This window comes from Megascapheus bottae, unplaced genomic scaffold, assembly GCF_031878675.1.
Source record: "Megascapheus bottae isolate mThoBot1 unplaced genomic scaffold, mThoBot2.hap1 HAP1_SCAFFOLD_76, whole genome shotgun sequence".
Lineage (NCBI taxonomy): Eukaryota > Metazoa > Chordata > Mammalia > Rodentia > Geomyidae > Megascapheus > Megascapheus bottae.
Genome location: NW_028327824.1, coordinates 86,088 through 113,149, shown reverse-complemented (window position 1 = coordinate 113,149; position 27,062 = coordinate 86,088). Strand labels below are relative to the sequence as shown.

The 27,062-nt window shown below is 39.1% G+C and overlaps 2 long non-coding RNA genes and 2 pseudogenes across 2 annotated transcripts; 3 read left to right on the top strand and 1 right to left on the bottom strand.

The window, feature by feature from the left end:
- Window positions 1-208: 208 nt before the first annotated feature.
- LOC150039104 (uncharacterized) lies at window positions 209-5,900 on the top strand. The gene is made up of 2 exons (XR_016534525.1): window positions 209-619; window positions 5,034-5,900. It is a non-coding gene; the product is annotated as an uncharacterized LOC150039104 (long non-coding RNA).
- Window positions 5,901-12,084: 6,184 nt separating this feature from the next.
- Window positions 12,085-19,625, bottom strand: LOC150039103 (uncharacterized). Its single transcript, XR_016534526.1, has 3 exons — window positions 19,585-19,625; window positions 17,565-17,726; window positions 12,085-12,169 (listed from the first exon to the last, which is right to left on the bottom strand). It is a non-coding gene; the product is annotated as an uncharacterized LOC150039103 (long non-coding RNA).
- Window positions 19,626-25,144: 5,519 nt separating this feature from the next.
- Window positions 25,145-25,612, top strand: LOC150039102 (destrin pseudogene; annotated as a pseudogene).
- Window positions 25,613-25,867: 255 nt separating this feature from the next.
- LOC150039101 (DNA replication complex GINS protein SLD5 pseudogene) lies at window positions 25,868-26,566 on the top strand (annotated as a pseudogene).
- Window positions 26,567-27,062: the final 496 nt, after the last annotated feature.

Here is a 27,062-nt window from a genome sequence, read left to right as displayed (position 1 = left end):
TAGTAGCCATGAATTATAGCTGAAATAGGATCTTTACATCTTTATCTTATGCATTTGCTTTTTAATTTTTCCTCTAACCTTTAAGAAGCAAAAAGAACTCCAGGTCTGGTAATGAATAATTATCTCATTTGTATATTTGATGTATGGGATTGAATGTATTTTCTGAAATACATATACATTTTGAAATACTGTTATTTAATTTATAGATCACACATCAAATAAATGGAGCAGATGATTCTAATGTCTTCTCTCAGTTGTCTGAATTGGTCTCAGAGGAGTCTGCCTTGCCTCATGATGAGCATTTCTCCATGTAAAATACCACTGAATACCTCTAAGGAGTTCTTTATTGACTAAGAAAATGCTGGTATTTGTCCTTGGCAAACTTCACAGTACTGTGGACAGCATGAAGGAGGCCATTGAAGGAATTTCCTTGGTGATTGCACACTCTCAGTCTCTTGCCCATACTCCTGTCACAAATCCTACCAGCGAGGGGTCTTCTATGAAAAAACTTCCACATGATGAAGAATTGAAGGGAAGTTTCCCTCCTGGAGAAAACCATGTGACTTCTTCAAATGCATACACTTCAGTTGAGAGCCTGGACCAGTAGTACCTGAGCAGGGTCAGTTGCATTTCAATATGTTCCACTGGTTTGCAAAGTTTGAATGATTACACTTCATTTTTTGACATCCTGACTTGTTTGACTGCCTTGTGTTCAGTTAATATTGCTATCATTCAGTGTTCATAATAGAATTGGAGATCTGGGTATTTTTTTTTAAACTTCAAGCTCTCATTCTGAATGTCTACAGATTTGGGGTTGTTTTTATTGGAATAACTTTGTTGTTTACAGTGGTGCTTCCAGTATCCTCCATACATGTGCTCTCCACACTCGGAATAATTTCAACCGTTGCTCTGACTTTATCAGATAGTATACTGAAGAGCATTTTATATATGTCCCATACCTTCTCCTGTCATGTCCTCACTCCCCACTGCTGTCCTTCCCCCAAAAGGTCCTCTTGTACTTTCCCATTATTCATCTTTAAATCTAAATTTACAAATGGAGAGAAAAATGTGACATTTAGCTCTCAGTGTGATATATTTGGCTTAGCATGCTGAGTTCTCTTATCCATTTTCCTGATAATGATATCATTCCATTTTTAGAGCAGACTCGTTCCTCATTTTGTCCACACACAGCAGTTTTATATGTACTCATTGGTGAATAGGTAGCTTTTGTTTTTTTGTGGGTCATGGGGTTTTAACTCTGAGCCTGGGCTCTTTCCCTGAGCTGTTCTGCTCAAGGCTAGGGCTCTAACATTCTGAGTTTCAATGCCACTTCCGTTTTTCTCGTGATTAATTGGAGATCAGAGTCTCATGGATTTCCTGCCTAGGCTGGCTTTGCATCGTGATCCTCAGATCTCAGTCTCCTGAGTAGCTAGCATGGCAGGCGTGAGTCACCAGTGCCCAGCTTCAGCTCTTTTGAATAGTGCTAATATAAGCACAAAGGTACAATGAGAAAAGATACATTTTTGTGTTTCTTGACCCCATAAGTATATTGGAAATTGAAATATTTTAACTTTCTGTGGAAACTGCGTCAGATGCAATAGCCCTTAATGCTTTAAAGCAGCTTCCACAAAATAATGAAGTAGAAGTAAGGCAACTTATTGGAACTAATCAGATAATTTTGAAACAGAAAGTAGGTATAATTCTGAATGTTTTTTTAATAGCAATCAGTGACATGTGACTAAGCTCACATAGAAATGCCAACGATACATTCAGATCACTACACTTAATTTGCAATGGTCAAAAAGCATAATGTAGCTAAAAAACTAGAAGAAAGACAATGCTGTCTTTTAACATGTTATACATTTATCCAACTAAATCAGAAGGGTACATCTCATGCTACAATGAACATGCAAAAATGCTGACAGTGATATCTGTACTGCAGTTTTTATATATGAACTTCCCCAATGCAAATTCCACATTCTGAGTATTTTGTGTGTGAATATATACTACATATGCTTATATGTACCGTATATATAGTAAATCTGGTTTATATTAGGTATTACCTTTAGCATATCTTATATAATATTGTAATCTGTGTTGTGGGTATAATATGTATAACATATACATAGATAGAGGCTCATGTATGAAAATGTACATACATATCCAAAGAAAAACACAAAGATACATATGTCCACACATATTTCATATATATGTGATTACAACAAGTTAGTATTAACCCCCTTGTATCTATGCATATTAGGTGCTCATTTATCTCCAACCTTTCATTTTACTGGGAAAAGTAAAGATTTGACTAATAACCTTTTACACTTTTTTTCAGAGAACTCCTAAAGATACAATAGTGCAAGCATATACTACAATATGACTATGCAGAAATAAAGACAGTGACACTCTGTGTAAGATTAGTCCTCATTATGGTCTTCCTACATGCCAACTTCTGGCTTTCTTTGTGTGTATTCAGTGGGCCACAGACATACTTGCCTACATATATACACATATATACGTATATATATACATATAAACATATATACATGTGCATGTACACATGCATATACACACACAAGCCTCTTTACATGTAGTATGGATTTCTACTTGCCCATCATTATTTTCCACATGTCTTTTGTGAATAGTACTATCCAATCTATCCCATTCAAAAATATAAGAATGCAATATTGTTATGTAATTAAAAAGTACATATGACTCTTGACATTATATGACTTCCTAGATCATACATTATGGTTAGTATTTCTCTACAGCTAAATGATTAGTGCGATTTGTTCTCATATAAAGTAGTTGCTTATAATTTTTTCATCATTTTTCTATGTCTTTGAGTTTGACAGATTTGTGATAGACCCATTTAGTTTTGCAACATCAGTTCAACAATGGAACCTTTCTGTTTAAGTGTTTAGAGTGGCAGCTTTTTGTGTTGTGCTTTCTTGCTGCTTTTGCAATTTTCTTTTTATTATATAGGTGATATACAGAGGGGTTACCATATCACCAGTCAGGTAATGAATATATTTGTCTTTAGATAATGACATCCCCTCCTTTATTCTCTCCCATATTTCACCTCTGTTCCCTTCCACGAGTTATATAGTTCATTTTCTACATGATTTCTACTGAATATCACTACTTCATTTGTTCACTCTCTGTCCTTCCACTTTTGTGTACCTCCCTTATCCTCCCCATAGACGGAAGCAGAGAGGCTCTTTGTTCCTCCTCCAAGAGTGCCTGCTTTGGTCTAACGATATATGATTGACCAGAGTCCTCTATGACTTATCATGTCACCATGTATTTTAGATTTATTCTCTGCCTATGTGTCATTTGTCTTTCTGAACTTGACTTATCTTCACTTAATATGATTTGTTCTGGGCCCATCCATTAACTCGCAAATGACAGATTTTTTTTGCCATTCCTGGAGCTTCAGTTCAGAGCCTGGGCAGTGTCCTTGGGATTTTTGAGGCTAGCACGCTACCACTAGAGCCACAGCACCACTTCCAGCTTTTTTCTAATATGAGTTACTAAGGAATTGAACTCAGGGCTTCGTACATGGTAGGTGAACACTCTACCACTAGGCCACACTCCAGGCTCCCAAATTACATTCTTTTATTTTATTTTTTGGTCAGTCCTGTGTTTGAACGCAGGGCCTGAGCATTGTCCTTTGGTTTTTTTAATCAAAGATAGTGCTCTACCACTTGAGCCATAGCACCACTTCTGGCTTTTCCATATATGTAGTACCAAGGAATTGAACCCAGGTCTTTGTGCATCCTGGGCAAGCATTCTACCACTAGGCCAAACACCTGACCCCAAATTACATAATTTTTAATGGCAGTGTAAAACTACATTGTGTATCAGTATTGCATCACTTGGATCCACTCACCACTGTAGGCGATCTGGACTGTTCCCATAACTGGGCTATTATGAATATTACAGAAATGAACATAGAGGTGCAACTGTATTTACAGTGTTCTGGCTTGTGTTTTTCTGGATAGATGCCCTGAAATGATATGGCTAGGTCACAGTTAAGGGATTTTTTTGAGGAACCTCTAGACTGCTGTCCAAAGCGGTTGTATTAGTTTACAGTGAAATAGGATTCCTTTTCCCTCAAATCCCCCCAGCATTTGTTGTTCTAACTCCTAATGTTGGGCAATGTAACTGGAATAAGATGGAATCTTAGAGACATTTTGATTTGCATTTCCTTTATGGCTAGGGATGGTGGATTGCACATCCTCTTTTTCTTTGTCATTCTTACCTCTTCCTCTGAGAAGGTGTCTGCTCACTGTTTCTCATTCATTCACAACAGCTGCACTGCTATGACTTTGAAAATAGTTCCTTGGTCTCTACATATCTTTATACACATGTGTATTTATATGCAGATATCTAGCCTTTGATGGAAGACTTCACAAGAATGGTTCATTTTTGTTTGATTAAGTCAGGGGCCTTGAACTCATGGCCTGGGTGTTGTCTCAGTTCATCAGCTCAAGGATAGTACTCTATTGCTTTGAACCTCAGCATCATTTTAAATTTTCTGATGGTTTACTGGAGAAAAGAGTCTCTCAGATTTCTTGCCTGGTTGTTTTGAACTCTGATCCTCAGAGCTTAGGCTCCTGAGTAGATAGGAGTGGAGTCATGAGCCATCAGTGCCCGGCTGTTCATTTTCGTCTGTGCTAAATGATTAAACTATACACAGTCAAGAACCATGTGAATTCATAGACTTAGTTTTTCATTGATGTTAGCAATAATTCACCTAATACCAACTTTACAATGTAAATGCAAAGGGTATTTCCTGCTTTTGTCTAGAAATGAAGCTTCTTCTAGCAAAAGTTAAAATGTAAACTCTCCAAAACAAAGCTTTTATGCAAGATTGAGACATATTATGTTCCTAGCTAACCTAATTCAGTGTTCATTGTGCTTTTGTTGCTTTATGTATTTTGCATTTCATGTGCTAATAGGAGTTCAATATGATATAACATCTAAATTTCTGCTTCTATGTCTTCTCTATTTCTTGTTTGCTCTAGTGTAGGCTGTCTGTCCTGCCGCTCTGATGGATAAAAGCATCTGCAGGTGGAATGCAGGACTCCATCCAAAGTGATGCTTAGCATTTCAAGCTGCAGAGTCCTGGGGTATGAGGGATTGACGCAAGGTCAAACAGCTCTTCCTCATCTGAAATCTTTGTCACGTCCCAGGACTTATTGTGAGTGGCATACACAGACTGTGATTATCTGACTAAGCATTGTGGTTGCAAGTACTTGACATCACAACGGAAAATGTCTTTGACTTTGTCTACTGTTTCTGTTTCATTTCAAAATTGAACATAATTGCATCCCTGAGCAAGATATGGACAGGCTTTCGAGTATACTATGTATTGTTATATTCCAGAATGGCTTAACACTCAGAGGACTAGTACATGGATATGCCAGGTATTTGGCTGGGCAGTTCAGTATATGATAATATTTGTGAGTATATTGTCCACATTTTCAACATTGCAAATACACAAAACGTTAATTTGGACAATATCAGAGAAATCACACTTTTTGTCTACAGTGCTGGGTATTGAAGGCATGGCCTTGTGCATGCTAGGCATGTGGTCTGCCAGTTGAGCGACATCTCCAGCTTAGGTTTCCCCTCTACCACTTCTCTCCGGTGGTGAGATATGAACTCAGAGCCTTGAACTTTCCAATTAAGTTTCAAAACAGAACACGAGGACATGGTGATACAAATACTCTGTCTTGTATACTGGTATTGTCACAATATTCTAAAGCACTCAGATGACAAGGACATGGACTCATCAGGTGCTTAGGTCCAGACACCAACTGAGGACATTACTCCTTGGAGACCCGTATCCCCCAGTACTGTGATGTAAATTGTTAGTGCATAGGCTCTTACTTGGTGATTATTTGTTCTTGTACTCTAGAAAATGCATACAACCCCTCGAATTGGGTTTCATACACAGGTGGTTTGATGAGGATTTTTTAAGAGTTCTCTTCTCTGCTCAGTAGAAGAAGAACTGCATCTCCTCACTGGTGTCTCAGTCATTCACCCAATTTGTCAAAGGGCAGAATGTCACAGACAAAAGCTGCACTGCTGTGACCTTCAAACTAGTTCCTCACAAACTTGGTGCTTGTTTTCAGTACATCTTTATACACATTCTATCTATATTCAGGTGTCTGAACTTTTTTGGCTGACTCCTCTGGATATATGTGTACTCTGCTCCTTATTATCAGCACTGAATTGTTGAATTCTACACAGTCAAATACTATGTGAATTCTACACCTACTTGTCCTTCCCAAATGCCTATAATTCACCAAAAACTGACTCTACAAGGCTGAATTTCCTGCCTTTTCCTAGAAATGAGTTTTCTTGCTCCATTTAAGTGTTCACCTCTGCTAAACAAAGGTTTTATGAAAGGATGAACAAGAGTTCATGCCTTATGAATCTACACCAGTGTTTCCTGTGGTTTTGTGGGTTATTTTCTAGTTCACTTGCTATGTGGGATACAGTTCAAGACTTCAAGCATTAATTTCCTTTTTCAGGGTTTTAAAGTTTACATCCAAAAGGTCCTTTACGTTCTTAGTTCAGGTAATTCCTAGGTACTTTATTTTCATTGAGGCTATTGCAAAAGGAGTTGCTTTCCTGATTGTTGCCTCATTCTTCTCACTGTTGGCGTAGAGGAAGGCAGTTGATTTTTGAGGGTTAATTTTATACCCTGCTACCCTTCCAAAGTTTTGAATCAGCTCAAGGAGCTTGGGACCATCTCTCTGGTTTAATAAGGATTTTTAGTTAATTAAAATTCATTCCCAAATTTCAAGCCCAGTGAATTTAGTGCTTTTCTGACCATCAGTGTGGCATCAGACTTACTCAAGAGTGGGGACATTGTGATCATCTATCATTATTTTATGCACTTGGTGATGAAAATACTTGGGGTCATAAAACCGTTCGCCTGAAAGAAATGAGATACGTATGAGGGTTGTATGCCTACTGACATGAAAGTTAGGAACGAAGTTTAAATTTTCTCTTAGGAATTCTTATCTCCTTTCAATTGTTCTAAAAGGATTTTTAACATCACCAGCACAAAGTTCCCTGAGAGGAACGCGGGAAGACCAGTGGACCAAAGAGCCAAAGAGACATGAAGGACGTTAGGGACAGATTCTTGTCCTTAAAGACTTTTTCATCCCAAGTAATCTAAAATCAGCTCATGCTTCATATTCCTTACCATCAACCTTCTAACAGAGTGCTAATTCTATTTTCTAGACTGTATATCCTATCATCCTGCATTCTGCTTATTCTATCTTCTAGACTGTTTATTCTATCATACTACATAGGTACCACTAAGCAGAGGTTAATGGTGCTGTCTAAATGCTCAGTCCCTGAAAACATCATTAAATGTTTATTCTGACAATAAAATGCAATAAAAATGTACATAAAAATCATGATTGGGAAATCAGGGGACAGTGAAAAGAGGACAAAAACATGAGAAGGGGTATCACGGTTTGAGAAGTAATGTAACCATTACCTAAAAAAATCTAACTGTAACCCCTCTATACATTAACCCTAAATAAAGTACAAAAAAACCCACACCACCATCAAAAAATCTAGACAGGTGTTAATGTCTAGACAGGAGAAAAACTGAACACAGACACAGCAGAGAAACTGGGGGCACATTCTTCTCTTTCTTCTGTTTTCTTTTGTCGTTTCTCATCACGTGCCTTGTTCTCATCACCAACACTTTCTGGTGGATCATAGAACATACTTGCTGAATTGTCTGTGATACAATCTGGCATGAAAGGCAGGAAGAGTTGATTGAGCATAAGAGCACGAGCAGATCTTTCCTGAGCACTTCCTCTGTAAGTCTGCCTCTTCGGTCTCACTGGCCCATCTCTTTCTTAGGGAATGTTGTGCTGCCAAGCTCACACAGCACCAGTGCATTACAGAGATTTCTGATCTGACTTCTTACTACGTAATATTTACAATTAAATGAAAGATACCCAAGGTGACTTTCTTACATATCTACAGTAGCAAATATATTAAAGTGATATACATACTACAAAGGTTGTATACAAAATAATGTCTGGTATTGAAGAAACGAGCCACTTCCTAAAAAAGATAAATACATTCCTAAACTATATTGTTGAAGGCGGCTCCTTTGTACAACTACTTAAAGATACTAGTAAAACATGCTGTCTACTTTTGAAAACGCTTTTGTCACAGCTTTAATCTTCTGATTTTCTTCTTCTTCAAGTCTGCAAAATGCTTCTTTTGACCTAAGAGTATACACTAGCTCCCCCCTTGTTCTGAAGGACAAAGCAGCCAAGCATTCATGCCTTCTAATTCTTGTCTATCTCCAGATAGACCCTCATATTAAACAGGAAGGTGCTGGAGGCATTAAGGTAGGCATGTTAAATCTGTCCAAGTCTCAGTCTGAATGACCTGCCCTTAGCCTTTGTCTCTGGGGCCTGGCCAGTGTTTATAGTTCTGGATTTTTCTCTTCAAGATGACAAGAAAAGGCATCATGTTTGGAAAGCAGTCTGCCTTTTGCAGTTTTATAAATCCTGTTCTTCCTGGATCCCTAGATATCTATGAAGTGACTGCAAGAGAGCATGGCTAAGATCAAGAACACATTGTATTTTCCAGCAAAAGTAGCTTTTACTTGACTTAGAGGCAAAGGGACATGGCCTGACTGCATACAGAAGTGGCCAGACTTGTTGATGTTTCCTCACTGTGTTTGTTTCTCCAGTAACTGTGGCTGTGTCCCACACATCTGCACTCTGACCCTGTTCTTTCTATATTCAGTGTTGTTCAAAATACAATGCTGAAACCTTCTTCCCTTTGAAGGACAAGGAGGAGCATATGACCTGCTTAGCCTCCTCAGGAATTAAGTTTGTTCAGTGTTATGTTTATGATGTACAGATCAACACAAAGTACAATGTTTACCCTTATTGTTTTCAAACTCAAATATTTAAAGTCATATGAGCTATAAAATGTCCCCTCAAAAACTTCCAGCTGCCAAATTTACACTTCCTCCAGCTTTATTTTGTCATAGTTGCATGTTTTCCTTTCTACCAAATGGATTTGCAGAATATAATGCATTTCATGACTCTTTGGAGCAGTATATAACACTATATTTTCTGGGTGTGCATTTTCCACAGATCTATAAATATTAATCCTATTTTTAAAAGAACAACCAGGGCACAAACCTAGAATTTATTTTGCTGATAGAAACACAGTTACAAAAGAGCTACCATATGATTCTACTATGAGAAACTCAAGAAACATTAAAACTGGTCTATGGTAATCAATACTCAAAAGAACACTTTCAGTGTTTGGAAAGTGATTATAAATGCCAGAACATTGTCAACAATTTGATCGTTGTGTTCATTGCTCGCCCTCATACATAATTGCATTAATAGACAAATGTAAGATGAGGGCAATGTGGATTCTGCATCAGTAAAGGTTTATTTATATAAGCATGCATTACATAATGATGGTTTTTCAATTAAGCACCCATTGTTTTATTGTTGTTGTTGTTGTTGTTGTTTTTTGCCAGTCCTGGGATTGAGCTCAGGGACTGAGCACTGTCCTAGGACTTTCTCAAGGCTAGAGCTCTACCACTTCAGCGTCACTACCACTTCCGCCTTTTTTCTAGGTATGTGATACCGTGTTGTTATTTATTGATACATACAGAAGAATAAATGTCATGCATATTAATAAGTACCACATGAGATTTTGAGACGCACACATGTATATACATATACACACACAAAAACACACACATACATGTACATAAATCAGGTTAAATACAACTATTATGTCAAGCATTACATAACATCATAGTGAAACTTTAAAATCCTTTCTTCTTCATTAATATATAAAACAATGCTGTTGTGTGTAATCAATCTAGTGTGCAACAGCTGAGTGAAAAGTTACGTCTTATGTCATTACAATCTCTTGCTCATTCATCAACCTTTTCCCAAACCTTCCTCCTTCTGACTCACCCAAGTATCCGGTATTCACTAGTCTAGGCTCACCTTCTTTGAAATCAATGCTTTGCTATTTCGCATATTCCATACTTGCCATTTGGCTTATTTTTTTAACATATAACTTCTCCTTTTGTGTTGTTGACAAAGATAGTTGTTTGCAGGAATAAACAATGTGCTATCATTAGAGGTGCCACACCATTCACGTTGGATGGACACTGAAGTGGTGCATTTCATCCCTTGGCTATTCACTGCTGAGCAGTGAGCTATTAACCACGGGTGCATACATCTCTGCCACATAATGATCTCTTAAAGTCGCATCAATACCCAGTCGAGGTATGATTGGATGCCAGGATCATTGAAGAGTGATTTGTTTGAGAATCTTCACACAGTTTTCTAGAATGGCTATGATAATTGGTATCCCCATCAATAGCTTGTCAAAGGCCATCTTTCTCCACAGGTTTACTAGCATGTGTTACCTCTTATCTATTCAATAATTTCCATGCTTGTTGGAATGTTACAGTGATATCACATTGTGGTTTCCACCTGTATTTTTCTGATGATGTGTGAGGTTCTATATTTTCTCTTAAACTATATATATATATATAATATATTTTTTTACCAATCCTGGGGCTTGAATTCAGTGCCAGGAACTGTCCTGGCAAAAGAATCCCTATTAGGAAATTCAGTACAGATGGGAACAACAATAACAAAAATTATTGGTACATCTATCCAGGTTCTTTTCTCAGAGTGCAAGAGGAGTTGATATGATAGTGACATAACCAAGATGATGCATTAAGATGAAGCAATAGAGGTCTAAGGAGGTGATTTTGTGGCAGAGCGTTTGACTTGCATGCAAAAACACTCTGAATTGGATTCCTCAGGACAACATAAAGAGAAAACACCAGAAGTGGCAGTGTGGCTCTACTGGTAAAGTGCTAGCCTTGAGCAAAAGAAGCTCAAGGACAGTTATCAAGTTCTGAGTTCAAGCCCCAGGACTGACAATACAATACAAAAGTAAATAAACAAGCTATGCAATATCATACTATCCTTAGGCTCAACAGGAACTTAGTGTTTGAAGCCCTCTTCCCTTAGCAAACCTGACCTCATGGATAATGAACTTGTTCTCTGGGATTTTAGAAGGTTAAGGTCTCTTTCTCTTGGATGCTTAGATAGCTAACAAAACTGAATAAATAATAAGTGAAATTTTAATGGAGCCACTTGAAATTGCATCGTATTTACCGTCTAACCACCAGGGAGTCTTGGTTTGAAATGAATGAGATTACCTGTGCCCAGATGTAATCTACCAATATATTACCATAACACAGTAGCCTATGAAATCATTGAGAAAAATACTTTGAGAGTATGGAAAGGAAGGAAGGAAAGAAGAAAGAAGAGAAGGTAAGCGAGACAGAGAAAGGAAGAAAGAAGAGAAACAAAAAAGAAGAGAGAGAAAGCAAAAAAGCTAGGCATTTTTGGCTCAATCTTGGAAATCAGCTATTCAGGAGGCAAAGATCTGAGGAACATGGAAAGACTTCATCTCAATAAATGGCTTGGTACAATGGCATACAAGTAGAAGAACTGTAGCTCAGAAAAGCTGGGACAGAAAGCAAGACCCTACCTTGAAAATAACAATTACATAAAAAGTGCTAGTGGTGTGGCAGAAGTAGGAGAGCCGCCCAAGCAAGCAAGAGACTGAGTTCTTTTCCCAGAACCACCAAAGAAGCCAACATAGTAACAAATCAAAAACAAAAAGCTCAAACCAATGTGCCTTAGATAAAAAACATTGTAGTTTGGGAAAATCAAAGGGAATATTCTTACTTCAAAGGAAAAGGTGGATTAAACATAAGTCAATCACATGACAAGTTTCAAAAAACAGTACTATAATTAAGAGAAGTCAATCAATAGTTAAGTTTCACAAACCAGTGATGTAAGTTAAATCTAGGTCAAATCCATCCTTGGCATATCGTCTCTTATTGCCAACACCTGGGAGGAACAAAAATGATGAAGCTGTAAAACAGAAGTCAACCACAAAGAATTTGATATTGCTACCTAAAACTTTTACCAGGATGGGAAGCAAACATGTCCTGCCCACTTACCAGTCTTCTGATTAATTTTTCTAGATGTCTTTTCTGAGTTGCAAGGTGAAAGATCCTCATAAGTGTTATCAGCCTCAGAAGCTGAAAGAATACAATCATTCTAAAAATTGATAGATACATACTTTTAGTTCAGAAAGAGAAGAGTTCATCAATACATACGTTTAAATCTGTGTACATATGTTACATCGCTCTGCACCACCCCCATGGCCTCCACGTTCTGCTCTAGTGCTCTAACAGTCAGCTATACCCCTCATCCCAGAGGACACTGGGTAACATATGGACATACTTGGTGGTCACAACCAAATGGATGCAGGTGCTAATCACATCTAGGACTGCTACTAAACACCCTACAATAAATATGAATCTAGGAAGAATGTTAGGATGTTTTTGTCCTCTCTTCCCTACCCAAGTAATAACTATCTTCTCAAAATATCAGTAATGCTAAGATTGAGAAATTACTGTCTGGACAAACAGTAACGAGTTCATTCAGATTTATAGACTATTTTAGTTTTCATCTTCCCCCCAAATGAACTTTGATTGTTTGTTACATTGGTGTTGTTCCTTTTAGTAACAGAGGCTCCCTACAGCTAGTACATGCATATCAGGCAGGGAACAGGTTGCAATACTTCCCAACCATACTGGCTGGTGTTTCTCCTCCATTCAGAAACACAAAGATGTGGTCATGTCCAACAAGATTCATTTAGCAGAACTGCTTCAACCATGGTTCACAGATCCCAGAGTTTCCAATTCAGTGGTCTAGGGTGGAGGCTGATGTGTTCTTTCTTTCTTTCATCTTTTCTTTCTCTCTTTCCTTCTTTCTTTCTTTCCTTCTTTCTTTCTTTCTTCCTTTCTTTCTTTTTCTTTCTCTCTCTCTTTCTTTCTTCTTTTCTTCCTTCCTTTCTTCCTTTCTGTCCTTCCTTCCTTCCTTCTTTCCTTCCTCCTTTCTTTTTTCCTTTCTTTCTTTCTATCTTTCTTTGTGAAAAACTCACTTTATTGGGAAGCAGAGTGCTGCACAGCATAGACAACAGAGATTGCCAGATGTGAGACCTACAAGCCACATTTCCTAAGACAAAGGGGGATTTTTAGTAAAATCATCTGACCCATGGTTTCCACTGGGCAGGCACAAATAGCTTCCCAGTGGAGAGCCAGGAAAACTCCCATCACTTTCCTGAGGCAGTTGTGGTTCCTAGAGATAGAGCCCTTCAGGTGTGCCTTCTTATTTTTAATCAACAAGGTTTTCTTTAGATTTTTTGAAGTCTACATTTGTTACTTTCATTCTGCGTTCCCTCAAGGCCATCAGCCCAGCTTCCGTACAGATTGCCTTATTGTTGGCCCCAGGAGATCATCTTTGCCCTGATCAAGTCATCTAGAGTCACGTTGTCTGCCAGGACAGTCATGCTTTTATGAATGTGGAAGGTGAGCTTATTTTTTTTCTCATCTGGCAGGGGGAACTCAAACTTTCTGTCAATGAAGCCTGGTCTGATCAGTGCTGGATCCAAAGTTTCTATCTGGTTTGGGGCCATGATCACTTTCACATCCCCCCTTGAATCAAAATGATTCAAGTGGCTTAACAGCACCAACATGGTTCTCTGAACTTCTCTCTCACCTCCAGAGTCCAAATCTTACATTCTGGTGCCAATGACATCAATTTAATCAATAAACACAATGGATGGTTCGTGTTCTTCTGCAACTCGAAACAATTCCCATACAAGTAGGGGCCCGTTGCCTAGGTGCTTTTGAATAAGTTGTGAGCCCACCACTCTCAAGAAAGTGGCCAATGTTTCATTTCCTACTGCTTTAGCCAACAGTTTTACCTGTGCCAGGTGGCCTATAGAGAATGATGGGTGTTTTGTACCAATCTCTTCATAATATTCAGGATGAGTGAGAGGCAATTCCTCAGATTCCTTAATATACTGGATTTGGTTGTCTAAGCCACCCATATCTGCATATGTCTCCTGGGGAGCCTCTCCACCTTCATCACTGTGACCAGAGGGACCGTGTCATCCATTAGCATCTCTATCACCGAATGCACTTTGTGGTTGAGCAGGACTGAGCAGCCTGGTTCCAGCAGGTTCTTGTCCAGGATGGAAAGGATGATGACACAGTGCTCAGAGCCCACAGATGTGGACACCATGGCACAAATGTCATCAGTGATCCTCTTCCAAGGTGCCTACCGACATCAGGGTCCCCCCCCCCAGGTCATCCACCTTCCATCTTTCCTCCTCTTGCTTTGCTTCTAATAGCTTCATTTGTTCCTGATTTCTAAGAAATTCTTCTTCCATGAGAAGATAATCTTTAATTATCTCTAACTTCAGTTATTTCAAGCGACACTGAGTGTAAGGTGTCACTAGTGGCAGTTTGCTGGCAGCATCTGGTCACTCCACTCTAGTTGGTACAGGTACTTCATATTTCCTTTTCTTGTCCTTATCATCCTTCATGCTACCTCTGGCCATGACCACGACTCTGACTCTGATCCATCTTGATTCAGCTGCTGTAGCTGCTACCTCAAGTGTTGTCTTGCTAGCAAGGTCTCAATTGGTGTTGAGGTTGCCCATTGAAGGACCATATGGATTGAGGTTATTTTCCAGATCCAAACCCTAGCGAAAGCAATATTTACTTGGGGATCACACTGGACCTCTCAGAAACTTTGGTAAGAAAGAATCTATTTCTTTGATTTCTAATGAATATGGCTTTTGGCCATTTAGGGAAAGGGAGATAGAGACAGAGGCAGACACAGACACAGATACAGACAGACAGCCACACCCATACACATATTACTTAGTAATCCCTTACTGGTTTAACTTTGCCTTAACATTCTTCATTTTACCAAACTGCCATTGCAAAAATCCATTATCTGGGTTGCCATATACGTGATTTCCTGGTTTCCATCTGCTATTTTTTAGAGAAGTATAACTAGAGCCACTGAAACTTCATACATGTTCAAGTCAATACACTTGCAATATTAGGAAAAGCAGGTTAGTAGATCATCAAGGGGAGAATTTCAAAATGACTTTCCAGTTCCTATATCGATTGGAAGTACTTTAGTGAAGATACCTGTAACTGGCCTTAAATGCTGTCTTTATTTAGTTCCCAAGGGTATGAAAATGTATCATTTTCCCTTCATTTGTTCTTCCATTTTTGTGTTACAGTCCCTTGAAATCAGGTTCTTACACTTGCTAAGTAGGCCTCTACCACTCAATCCATGTCATCATCCCTAATATTTTATTTTCAAAAAATGTATCAGGTTCAGAACTTAAACAGAAATCAGTTCAATATACACAATTTAAGCCAAGAATAAGTACAAATTAAGGAACAAATGAAATAAAAGGGTGACAGTTAAGTCATGGGTTTCCTACCTTTGTATATCTTTAAAAAATGTACCATTAAAGAATATGTATGTGATGTCCATAAATAAAATAATGATAGTGATTGCAGCATCTGTAATATTGAGGAAATCTGAAAAATAATGCTTTTTCCTCTAAGAGAAAGTTTTAAAAAATGGTTATCTTCTTTAAGAGGATAGAGGAAAATCTTTAGAGCAAAAAGTACTTGACTCAACTTCATTAAAATTGTTATTGTAATAGATTCTATGAAATGGATGGACTGGATTTGGGAAAGAGAAAACATAATACTGGTGGAAGGTATTCAAGTAGTAAATTTGTATTATTACATACTTGCATACCTGATGACAATCAAAGCTTAATGGATAAGCCATCTACCCCAGCCATTGGACAAGAGGCATGCACTGCCTTCTCCAATGGAGTTGGAAGAAGACAAGTGCAAGTGTACGGTTCTGTTGAGCAACAATTTCAGTACATCATACTATCCCCAGATCAATATGGGAGTATCATATGAGATGGGTAGGAACTGCGCTTCTGACCTCATAATCTGTCCTTGCACCCACAATGGAATCCCAAGGGGCTGCTGTGTCCTTAAAAGGACAAAGACAGACATCCATCTACCAGACTCCTTTCCACCACTGACTCCTGCAGAGGTGAGCACTAGTCCTCCAGGAAAAGCATCTTCACACTCTGAGGCAGTCTGTCAGGATCAGACTAACCTGGCAGTGAATAACTCTGCTTAGCTCAAGAGAAGAAGGAGAACAAGTCCTCAGGAAAGAACATACACTGCCTTCTGAAATGACTTGGAGAAAGGGAGGCTAGGAAACCCAGTGCCTGACTCGCCCAGCAGCCCATCCCCAAGGCTTGCCTCACCCATCCTACTTTTCAGAAACCAGCAAGCAGGAAAGGGAAGCAATCTATTTCTTTCTTGCTACATCTCACTAATGAGATAAGTAATCTCCACATCACCTGCAGATGCTTTCATTGAAACTTTTCCTTTCAATGAACTCAGGACTATTTAGAGTGCAGAATCTAGTATTTCACATACTATCAAACGTTACTTGAAATTCCAGTCAGAATCAAAGTATTGATCTATAGACCTCAAGTATATACTTCTCCTTCTATTTTTTAACAGTCATGGGGCTTGAACTCTGGGACTGGGTACTGTCCCTGAGCTATTTAGCTCAAAGATACCATGCAACACTTGAGCCAGAGAAACACTTCTAGTTTTCTAGTAGTTAACTGGAGATAGGAATCTCACAGACTTTAGCACCTGGGCTGGCTTGGAACTGTGATTCACAGATCTCAGTTTCCTGAGTAGCTAGGATTACAGGCATGAGACACTGGGCCCAGGTTCTTCTTCTTTCTTTTTTTCTCAAGTCCTGGTGCTTCAACTCAGGGCCTGAACACTGTCCTTGGACTTTCTCAAGGTTAGAGCTTTACTACTTGTGCCAGAGCACCACATCTGGCCTTTTCTATATGTGGAACCGAGGAATTGAACTTGGGTCTTTCTGCACGCTTGCCAGGCATTCAACCATTAAGACAGACTCCTGGCACTCATACTTCTCCTTCTTAACATACACATTGACATATTAATTACCTGGTCCCTTTTGGTAAATCCCTTTAAGCTTTATCTGTTCAAAGACCTTTCTCAACTACTCCATGAGAGTGTCTCAAGCAATATAAAACTAATTAAAGCTACTCAATGAAAATCTGGGTTTGGGCCTTGGCTTAAAGAATGCTTTTCAAGAGGCACACATTTGTTTGGATTGATCTTCTAATTAATTTAGTATCCTGAAAAAAATTTGGCTGGGCATTTGTCCTAGTAGAATGTTTGCTATCATGCACCAAGACCCTGGTGCAATTCCTTGGCACCACATATATAGAAAAACACTGGGAGTGGTACTGTGGCTCAAGTGCTAGTTCTTTAGCTTTGAGAAATGTCCAAGGACAGCGCTCAGGCCCTGAGTTCAAGCACCAGGACTGACAAATAAATGTTATTTTATGTAAATCAAGGAGATAAATGGGAGTTTCAAGCACACAGTTAAGGGAAATAGTGTGCCTGAGCTACTTGGTGGAGGAGCCAGTCTCAGTAGGGTTCTTCAGATTTAGGCTTCAGAGAGAATAAAACTTACCCTGTCACAAATACTTGTAGAACAACATCCAAAAGGAAAAATATAGCAATCACAAGGGAAATTGTTCTGTACTCTAATGGAATATGTAGTTTGCTGGTCCTAACTATAATATCTGTTACCATTAGACCAAGATCGACAGAAATCAGTAGTATTGCCAAAATCCTAAAATAAATAAAGACAATGAGAGTTTGGCACCACATTTCAACAATTCCTAAAACTATATGTCAGATGCTAAAAAGACATTATTTAAGATTATAGTGGCCAGTGGTATGAAGAATTAGTGCATTCCTATCTAAAAACATTGTTCAGTTTTTTATGCAATAGAAGCACTGAATAGTGAACAACATTCCCTCCTAAACAGTATACTGGAGGGTATGTAGAAACCACACAGTAACTGCAAGCTAGAACAAAAATGGAAATGAAATGACTAGTCTGTCAGTATAAACTCTTTAAATATTGATAAATTCTGAAGATGAATCTATCAGTTTCTTTTAGCACATTAAAAGTCATCAATCTGAATCTTTGTCAGACTGTAATAGTTAAAGCTCAGTGAAGGCATAACTGACCTAAGCGCTTGAAGGACTACCTGCCTGTGTGCGGTGGTTCATAGCTATGATATTAGCTACTCATGAGACTGAGGAGGATACCAGGTCAAGGCCAGCCCCAGCAAAGAAATTCCACAAACCCACTTCAACAAGACAAGCTAGGTGTAATGATGTGAGCCTCTTGTCCCAGCCAGGTCAATAAGGCAACTTCAGTCTTCCTACTGAAGTCCAGGTCAGTCAGAGCAAAAAGCCAAACTTTATCTCAGAAATAAGAAAGTAGGAAGGGCTAGAAGTGTAGTTCAGTCAGTAAAATGCCTGTCCAGGAAGCATGAGGCCCTAAAACGACTAATGCCCACTTGGATCCTAAGATTTTTATTGAGGATTTTAACATGTATATGATTATTTATTTGGGGGTACTCCTTGCGCAGCTATGGACACATGAAAAAGAATTCAATTCCATACATATTTATGGAATTGAACTCTAAGTGCTTTGAAGCCTTTCTGTCACATATTTTAAACGAACTATCCATTGGTTGATTGTATCGTTTATGTCGTCATGACGATGAATTGGGAAGATTTCAAAGTCTTTAAAACTGAAACTCAAATGAAAATACTATTAATTTTTATGTACTCTAAGGCACAGTATAAAATTATTCTCATATGTAGAGTGGAAGCCTAAGGAACGTGTTTCCAGAATGGAGGAATCACATAAATAAGGGAGTTATTAGAATACAACCTATACTTCCAAAAGTTTAACACTTCGTTGTTATTCTTTCCTTTATTTTTGCTTTCCTTCTTTCCTCACTCCCTCCATACTTTTCCCTCTTTCCTTCTTTCCTACTTTCCTTCCTTCCTTGCTTCCCTCCTTCCTTCCTTGCACTCCCTCTCCCTCTCCCACACCCTCCTCCTCGCAATCTCCCTCTCCCTCTCCCTCACACCCCTCCTCTCATTCTTCCAGTATTTCTGTCTTTCCTTCTTCCTTTTCCATTCCTGAGCCTTGTACTCTAGGTGCTGTCCCTGAGCTGCTTTTGCTCAAGACTAGCAAACTCACTTGAGCCAAAATGCCACTTCTGGCTTTTTCTGGGTCATTTATTTGAGATAAGAATATCAAGAACTTTCCTGTCCAAGCTGGCTTCCAGTGGTAATCCTCAGCTTTCAGCAAGGATTAGAGATGTGAGCCACCAGCACCCAACTTATATTTACTTACTTTCATGAGTAGAAAAACACATAGCCATATGTCATTACATAGACTTGCTTAAATGCCATTTTTTTCTGAGTTATAAGACCAGCTTAAGACAATTTTCCAAGATCAATTGGATTATAGTATGAAGGCACACACAGGTTATTTTTCAACATCTTAACAGTAGAAACTCTTGTTGCTCAGTTTGGACTTTCTTAGATTCTTTTCACTACAAATATTAATGTTATATTTTATATACATACTTCATTGCTTGTATTTCTACAGTCTTACCCACCTGAATGATAGAGACAGTAGAATTTTATTTGCAATTTTCTGCATGTGGTTGCTGTAAAATGTGAATAAAAATAAAATCAGTCACATTTTGTCTCTCTTCATATGGCTTTTTTACCTTTTTAGGAAAATAGTAATCTGTTGGTCTTAGGAACCAAAACTTTGGTGCAAATCCAAACAAAAGTACATGCATTGTACAAGATTAACCAAAACCAAAGTCCTGTATAATATCAATTTAAAGGGATATTCTACACCAGTTTTATAATGAAATGCATTTAATAAAAAACTAAAATATTTACATTTATGTTTCATGAGTTTTTCACCTTCACATCCAGAATGTATGAGGAAACAAACATACATATACCATACACCAAGTTTTGAATCTTTAGTGTCATATTTACCTTTCACATAAAATTATAACCCTGACTTGATGGTAAAAGACTTTTCATCCACTAAATAAAGCACATACAATATGAGGGGCCTGTCCTCAGCTGTCAGTTCACCATGAACAACTGGAAAGCTAGTCAAGTCATTATATATTGGCCAACCCAATTCCCAGAGCAATGAAATGAGATACATCGGGATAAACACAGGCCCAAAAAGATTCTCCTGTCTTCATCATCATCTCTTGATATAGACATCTGACACGTAGTTGGGCAGAATTTTGTTTAAGGCTTGAAATACACCTTGGAGGTGAGCCATTATAGGAAAACATATTTCAAATTAAAACTTCCCTAAGGACTAGTCTTTTCTCATTCTGAGAGAGAGAGGGGGGGAGGGAGGGAGGGAGGGAGGGAGGGAGGGAGGGAAGGAGAGAGAGAGAGGGGGGAGGGAGGAAGGGAGGGAGGAGGGAGAGAGAGAGGGGGGAGGGAGGGAGGGAGGAAGAGAGGGAGGGTGGGAATGAAAGAGAGAGAGAAAGAGGAAGAAGAAAGAGGAAGAGGAGGAGGAGGAGGAGGAGGAGGAGGAGGTGGTAGTGTAGGAGGAGGAGGGTCAATGCTGGTGTTGTATCCTCTAGCTGGAGATAATGGAGCACCTGCAGAGTAGTTTCTTACTGGGGCTTCCATCAAAACACTGAATTGGCTTTGGCCACCACAATACATTAGGAATAAGAAGAATTCTTGATATTTATTCTTAAGACAGCTAAGGTTTTAGAAAGGTAGCTGCAGATATTACATCCAATGCATCTCAGAAAAATATCAAAAATCCTGTATTGTCATCAATACTTCCAAGAAAGTTCTCTAATCTAAATCACTTTCCTTTCTTTGACTATACTTTCATGTGTGTCTGTACCTACATTCATGTTAATATCTATAAGTATACCTAGGTGAGTGGTGCATATATCTTCAGAACATACCCTTCATTGTTGTTAAGTTCATCACGTTTTGTTGTGGTATCAGACAAGATATCGCTACAGGATGAAAACAAAGCACATTGTCAGGTATCTTCTAGACTTGATTACATATCCCCCCATATTTCTCCAATAACCATCAACCAACCATTCAAAAATGTTTTGTTCTACTTCTATGTATTTCAATATATTCTGTAGTTTATCTAGCTGTCTATTTCTACTGGAATTCCATCATGGGATGATAGCATGCAGTAATACAATCATTTCTTTTTTCCCATATATTTTTTGTAATTAATAGAAGAGTTACATTATATTCACCAGATTGAAGGTGCATCACTTCACATACATTGATACCCTTTCTCATGTCTTGGTCCCCATTTCCCTCCCCTCCCCCCGGAACATTATCTTGTTTTCCCCCCTTCCCTATCTGTTTTCAAATAACCAAATATACGTATATACAATATATCAGATAACAAGGTGAAATACTGTAACAATATGAGATAACCAAGAGACAGCAAAAGAGACGAGAGATAACAGTACATTAAGGACAACAATCACTCATTATATGGCTTTTGTTTCTATATCCTGGAGGTCCTTTCATTTAGTGTCATACGACATGGACTTATGTATCTAGGTTTTGTTCTATTGTATATCTCTGCTAGGGGAGCTCAAGGTTTCTACTGATTATGACAAATGAGGGACACCTTAGAGCCTATGTTCCTTTGAGTCTGACTTACTTCACTTAATATGATTTTTTCTAAGTGTTTCCATTTCCTTCCAAATGGGGCGATGTTGTTCTTCCTGACAGCAGCATAGAATTCCATTGTGTATAAATACCACATCTTGTTGATCCACTCATCAACTGAGGGGCATCTGGGTTGGTTCCATTCTTTGCTATGGTAACTAGTGCTGCAATGAACATCGTTGTGCTAGTGGCTTTAGTATGTCCTTGTTTCTGGATGGTTGGGTAGATGCCAAGTAGTGGAATTGCTGCATCATAGGGGAGCTCTATGTCTAGAGAAGTAGGACTGCGTTAAACTGCAGAGCTTCTGTATGGCAAAGGACATAGCTAGAAAATTAACTAGACAACCTACAGAGTGGGAGAAGATCTTCACTAACCATACAACAGACAAAGGCCTCATATCTAAAATGTATCAACAGCTCAAAAAAAATGAATCACTTCAAAACTAATCTCCAAAGAAACAACCATCTAGTAAACAGACGAACCAAAGACTTAAGAGTGTTCTCTGAAGAAGAAATATGAATGGCCTATGGACACATGAAGAAATGCTCGACATCTCTGGCCATAAAAGAAATGCAAATCACAACAACTCTAAGGTTCCACCTCACTCCAGGTAGAATGGCCGTGATTGAGAAATCTAATAACAGGAGATGCTGGAGAGGATGTGGACAGGAGGGATCATTACTCCACTGTTGGTGGAAGTTCAAATTCCTTCAACCTCTATGGAAAGCAGTATGGCATTTCTTCAAAAGACTAAACAGAGCTCCCCCAATCATTTCTTATGTGTATCTATTAAGACTTCCTTTATACTCTACAAAGAAAACCGTTCGTATAGTTACATTGTAATAGAGAAGGAAAAGAACAATTCTCCCTTTGTGCTGTAAATGTTATTTCCTTTGGAGAAAGCTTGGGGAGTGCTGGGATGATACTTATTCTGTGACTCTTGAGTGGAATATTAGGCAGATATGTGCTTCCATTGGCTATATGTCATCGGTTGAATCGGTTGCGGATTCTATGGAGAGGATCGAACATGGTTGTCATCCATCTCCTCTTTTATGTGCAGCGGTGTCTGTTGTGTGAAATTGGGTGCATTGAGGCTTAGCTGCCCTTTTGTTGCTAATCATTGCAGTACCTTTAGCCACATGAAGTCACTTTCATCTTGTATTATTTTCAAGTTTTCTTTGTTACATAGAAATACATTTTCATTTTCTTCTTTTTCAGCTCCATTCTGGGAATATCTTTTTCCATCCTTTCACTTCAACCTGTACTTGTCTTTGCTAAGGAGGTGAACTTCTTTTGGGGATATTTTTGTGCTGAAACTACTAGGGCTTCATCTTAGGGATTGGTTGCTCTTCCTTAGGTTTCTCAATCAATTCTGATACTCTACCACTTGAGCCATACTTTCAGCTTTTTGCAAGTTAAATGGAAATCACAATCTCATACATTTCCTGCCTATGCTGTCTTTGAACCATGGTCTTCATGAGATCTCAACAGTACTGACCATTACAGGCATGAGACACCATTGCCCAGAATCTGTGTCGTCTACCTTGACTGAGGTAAAAAGTACCAGGTGTATAGTATTCATGAGGTACATAGTATACATGATTCCATAATTTCAGCAAAGCCGTGCCTATATATATATATATATATATATATATATATGTATGTATAAAAACACACACATGGAGAATTGTTAGGTGAGTCTCCTGTCTCCTGGAATTTATCATTTGTTTAGATATAAGACTCTTCTTGGGGTGGCTACATAAAAACAATCGCATTTGGAACAGCATGAGGTAGTGGTAGGCAGGAAGCAGAGGTGCCTTCAGAAAGTTCAGTGAAGCTACGAATCCTACAAGTGCTCTTCCCTCTCAGGTAGTGTTGTCTCTATGTTAGGTGGGTGCCCCAGGCCTTCACAAGTTCCTTCATCATTCCTGATGGAGCTTCTCTCACAGCCCTATAAAGTCTTGATATGTCGGCTGTTTTGCTTTGTTTGGTTGGTTTTGTCCTTCTAGTCCTGGGTCTTGAACTCAGGGTGTGGGCACTGTCCTTGAGCTGTTGCAATCTATCACTCTATCACAACCTACCACTATAGCAGCACTTCTGAGTTTTTCTATGTGCATGTAGTACCTAGGAATCAAACCTAGGGTTTCCTGTGTGCTAGATAGGCAATCTAATAGTAGACCACCCACTCAGACCAGTTGTTTATTTTTTTTCTATTTCCTTTCTTTCTTAGTTTCACTCCCTTCCTTCCATCCTTCCTTCTTCCCTCCCTTTCTCCATCTCTCTGTCTCTGTCTCTCTGTCTGTCTCTATCTGTCTCTCTCTGTCTGTCTTTTTTCTTTCTTTCTTTTTCCTTCACCTGGCTTGATACTTGATTTTTGGGGAGAATGCGGTGGGCGTTGGTCCAGAGTCTTATACTCAGGGCTTGGCTGCTCTCCCAGAAGTCTTCAGCTCAAAGCTTGTGCTATGCTCCTGGAGCCATAGCTGCACTTCCAGTTTTCTGATGATTAATTAGAGTCTCCTGGAGTTTTGTGCTTTGGTGACTTTGAACTGCAGTCCTCAAATCTCAGCCTCCTGAATAGCTAGGATTGCAGGGGTCAGCCAATGGCACCCAGTGATACTTGATAATTTTTTAATGAAATATATGAACTGTAAAGTGAGATGACTCAAGACTTGAGCTGTGGCATTCACAATCAAATCAAATGTCAGTGACAACATTGATTTGTCTTTTCAATCAGCTGCAGTTTGGAGGTGTAAATGCCCTCAATCCACCCAGTTTGCTGATTCCTTCATCTCATCCATTCTTCAGCATCATCTTGAAGCTTCTGTCTCAGATAGGATTCAGAAACCATAGTCCTGAGGCAGGAGCTTGATCCTTGGGATTAGAATTGTGGCCCTCACTTCACTTGGTAGAAGCACCATAGCAGAAGCACTCTGGCAGGATAATGAATACTTCTAGGATTTTAGTTTCATTGTTTTCTGCTAAAGAGTCTTCAGAAGACAGTGGAGCCTCCTACATCCTATTACCTCCAAATAAAATAATTATATCACTACTGCTTTGTAAAACTTAAGAGAACTTTAATCTCCCTGAGAGAGTCCACATGAAGTATCTAAGTGACAAATGTAGGAATGATGATTCCCTCAATAAGAAAATCACTCCCCCCTGCCTTCCTCCCCCTTCTTCTCCTCTTCCTGTCACTTTCTCCCCCTACTCTTTTTCTTCTGTGTCTTCATCTTTTATGTCTTCCCTTTGTCCAATTGTCTTTCTCTTGCATTGTAATGGGGATTGGACCCAAGAACTTGCCCATGCTAGACACTTAAATGACTTGCTACACATATCCTATCTCAAACCAAAGACAGAGGAATAGTCTGTAAAGATCTTAATGCCCGCTTCGGTGAGGAAAATGCTCTGAAGTCTAGACTCTGGCCGTCTCCCTTCCCAGCCCTTCCAGTCCCTGTGACCACCCCATCCAAGATGGCCTCTAGAGTGCAAGTTGCTGAAGTGTGTCACATTTTCTATGACATGGAAGTTTACAAATTCTCCACACCAGAATAAAGCAAGAAAAGGAAGAAGGTTGTCCTTTTTTGTCTCATTGCAGACAAAACTTACATCATTGTTGAAGAAGGCAAAGTAATTTTGGATGGAGATGTTGGTGTTACCATAACTGATCCTTTCAAGCATTTTGGGGGAGTGCTTCTTGAAACAGATTGTCACTATGCTTTGTATGATGCAAGCTTTGAAACCACAAATTCTAGAAGAGTTGATATTTTTGTGGGAGCAAAAAAAGTCAAATGATCTGTGTGAACTCCATGCCATTACAAAGAAGCTTCAAGGCATAAAGCACGTATGTCAAGCAAATGGGCTGGAAGACCTCAACATGGTTGTATTGCTGAAAAGCTAGGTGGGTCATTAATTGTACCTTCTGAAGGGTGCCCTGTTTAGGCCATCATTCAGTGCCACAAATTAAAGCTTCCATGTTTAATGTTATCCTCTTGCTACCTAAGTAAAGCAAATTTACCTAGGACAGGGTTTTACTGGGGGGAAGCTGTCTTGTCATCTTCTAGAGTAAACTAAGATATATAAATATATGGGGAAAATAGCCATAAATATATCTAGAGTTTAAAGTTAAAAACAAAATCTTGGTGCAGGAGTGTGGGAGTTGGATGGCGGGAGGTGAGGTTCCTGGTTTCAGAGAAGATGACAGAGGAACTGGATTTCATAGGGCAAGACTCAGTGAGGAGGTGGTGCTAACTCTTGCAGAACTCATGGAAAGGCTGGAGCAGGCCTGGAGGATGCAAACTTTGCTCCTGAACTTCTGGAAAGCAAGTGTGAAATTGTAGAAGGCGTCACAGAACAGCTGGATCACATGGAAGAAAATCTCAAAAGAGCCAAAAAGGGAGATCTGAAGGTTAGTATACGTCAAATGGAGATGGAGAGAATCCGTTATGTCCTTAGCAGCTGCTTGCAGTATTGACTCACAATGATAGAGAAGTTTTTCCCTCACATTCTAGAGAAGGAGAAGACAGGATCCTGAAGGGGAACCTTGCAGCCTTTCTCCAGAGGAATTTCCCTTCACCAAAGAGCACATGGCTCACAAGGACACTTATCTTAAAAATGTCACCTTAAAGCACATGCCTCCCAACTTACAGAAGGTGGACCTTTAGAGGGCAGTTACCAAACTAGATCCAGACTCATATGTGCTTCTGAGAGTAAAAGAACAGCAATAAAATAGATTGGTAGAACCCGAATCAGATGAGCAGATGGATTGGATGAGGACTCCCAACACTTGATCCAGTATTGTTCCTCTGATTGCTTCTGGAGCAGTGCAGCTAATTTAAAAATAACCAAGTGTGAAGACACGGAACCCCAGAAAACATGAGAAAGCCTATGCCACTACCTGCCTCAGAACACTAAGGAGCTATAGCTCCTGACAGCAGGCTTTTCTCCCATTGCTGTGGGCCAGCAAGAATGGCAGGAATGCTACACTTCCATCTCAGCCAGCATCAGTGGGTGGGTCCCTTGCTCTTTTTGTTCTGAATATGAGGCAAATAAACAAGTCTGTATACCTTTTCAAAATAAAATTCTTTGAAAAATAAAGAATAATTCTTTAAAAAAATCTTAATTGTGAGAAGACTTTAAGAACAGTGTTGAAAGAAATCTATGGACACTTAGATGCCAATACAGTGATCTCACACACACACACACACACACACACACACACGCACACACACACACACACACACTGTACTTTCTATCTTACATTTTAATTGGTAATCCACTTGTAGGTACTCTTTTGGTTTCTCCTTCAGTTTTGCTAAAGAATAAAAAGGAATGCAAAAGAAACCATGTCAGTTTGGGTCAAGTTAGTTATAATTAATGTTTAACTAGCAAG